Source organism: Hibiscus syriacus, unplaced genomic scaffold (genome assembly GCF_006381635.1).
Source record: "Hibiscus syriacus cultivar Baekdansim isolate YM2019G1 unplaced genomic scaffold, ASM638163v2 tig00000254_pilon, whole genome shotgun sequence".
Taxonomy (NCBI): domain Eukaryota; kingdom Viridiplantae; phylum Streptophyta; class Magnoliopsida; order Malvales; family Malvaceae; genus Hibiscus; species Hibiscus syriacus.
Window position 1 is genome coordinate 96,402 of NW_024061776.1, and position 2,140 is coordinate 98,541.

General features: G+C 37.8%; 1 long non-coding RNA gene across 1 annotated transcript; it reads left to right on the forward strand.

Moving 5' to 3' along the window:
• The first annotated feature begins 233 nt into the window (after positions 1 to 233).
• On the forward strand, positions 234 to 1,606 carry LOC120157893. The gene is made up of 3 exons (XR_005519182.1): positions 234 to 521; positions 876 to 1,196; positions 1,372 to 1,606. It is a non-coding gene; the product is annotated as an uncharacterized LOC120157893 (long non-coding RNA).
• The last annotated feature ends 534 nt before the right edge of the window (positions 1,607 to 2,140 follow it).

The window sequence follows — 2,140 nt, forward strand, 5'->3', positions numbered from 1 at the left end:
CATCTTCTTGCTTTCTTCCCGTTCTTATTTATCTGATCCTTTGGGTGTTAGGGTTTTTCTTCTAAATCTCAATCGATCCCAAGACGGAACAACAGAAAAATAGGGTCTTTTCTCTTAACATAATCTGGGGTTTACGAAGAGCATAGGAAGATAATATGCCTTCGTTACCCTTCCAATCGATTTGCTCCCTTTGATCCCTTCCTTGACCCGTTTTCATGCCGGTTATGTTCATGTTCCAATCGTTTGAAAACATCTTCAAAAGAGCGATCGTCGTGGTAATCTTTGTTAACGTTTTCCCCCATCAATTTCAGTGGTTTTTATTCCATTTTTTTTCTCTTTTTCTTTCGTTTTCTCTCTTTTTCACCCTCTTCTTCTTCGCGATTCCTCTGCTTTACGTTGAGATAAATAGAATATAGTTTGTTTACAAGATCCGGGGAATTGGTTTCGATCGTGATCTGGGGTTTGCTCTTTCCGGAGGTTTAAAGGTCTTCAATAGATTCCGGTAGCCGCCTTTAAGAAAGGTATATTAACCTTGCTGATATATAGCTGATTAAGAAAGTTCCTCAATTTATTTTGCAGTATTTATGGGTTAGGGTTGATTATGATATGGATTATTGAATTTGTTGGCTAAATTTGTATGGATATTACTTATCAATGAATGAATCCCACGAATATTTTTGTGGCAAGTTTGTTATTTTCCAATTTATTTGTTTTTTTTAAATTTTGGACCGATCTTGATTAATTATATGAAAATTTTTCAGCTTGATTTAGAATTAATTTATGTATAATATGTCTTCGAAACCACCTATGATCTTTTAATGGCCCATGAGTTTTTCTTCTCAAGACTTGTTACAATGGACTGTCCATTTTTGCAGCTAAGTAGGACTTCTTTGAATTCACTGGTATCATAAAAGGACATGTTGGGTTCAAAGAGGTAGTTGATCCAGGTGATATTAAACAGGCAATAGATCATGCTTGCTTGAATGAATTTGATGGTGGCGATACGAGTGATGTGGACGATTTACTTGACCAAGGACATCAAAGCAAACCTCCAGTAAACTGTTTAGGCAAGTCTGCATCATTTCCTTCTTGTTTCTCGCCTCCCGAAGATGATGATGATGATATTGAAACTTCGTTGAGGTGGATATTCTGCGAGGACTCGGTTCAATCCCTGCTCTCGTTCAATTTCTTTGCCGGTAAGTGCCTTTTGTTCTTGGTAAATTCTAGAGTTTTGCTGATACATACTGTTTATAAGACTAGCATTGTCTTTTCGATGAATTGGATGAAGGCTCTTGTTAGCTTCTTCGAATTATAGTTGGTTCTTGGTTCATTTAAAGTTTCCTCCGTTCTGATGGCTTTATTCTTTAACAGACTCCATTAAAGCTAGTGTCTGCCCTTAAAGGCAGCCGTGGAAAAAGGTTTACCGACAAAGGAGCTGAGAGTGACATGGGCCTGATGTGTACGATCCTCTGCCGACATCCGTATTGCACACGGTCAGAGCCAAAAAGCAGAAGTCGAAGAAGATCTATGACAAGAAGAAACATGGAAAGAAATCGAAGAAGAGCAACAACTCCTCACGTGGAGGTAATGGAGGCAGTAAAAGCAACAAACTTCCGCAGAGGCAGCAGTGCCTCTGCGAGTTCGGATAGGTGGTATGACTATAAACCACTCGAGGTTGACACCTCCGGAAACCTTAAGTTTTCAAGGCTGGTAGTACAGACCCGTATTGTGGTACCAGTTTTCTGAAAACATCACCAACTACGATGCACTACTCTGTGGCGTAGGCTCTATGAGTAAGGCCTTGGTTTACTGATCCATGTTGATAAATAAAACATTTTTTACTACATTCTCTGGTATGAAAATTTACAGTTGCTTTTAATTGCGATTATGCTATGGTAATCTTATTATGTTGTGGATTTGAAATTTGTTAGTGTGGTGTCTCAGGCAGCATCTGAACTACATTTGCTGTGTAAAATATAATTATTACTAATACTCATTTAATGAGTTGCACAGTGAGATGTATTGAATCTTATGCTCTTATTATTTTACTATCTTTGTGAAATTACACGTGGAATCTGCCCTCTAAATCCATAAAAATGGTATCTAATTTCTGCTTTTGGTCTCTTTTAAAAAATGTAGC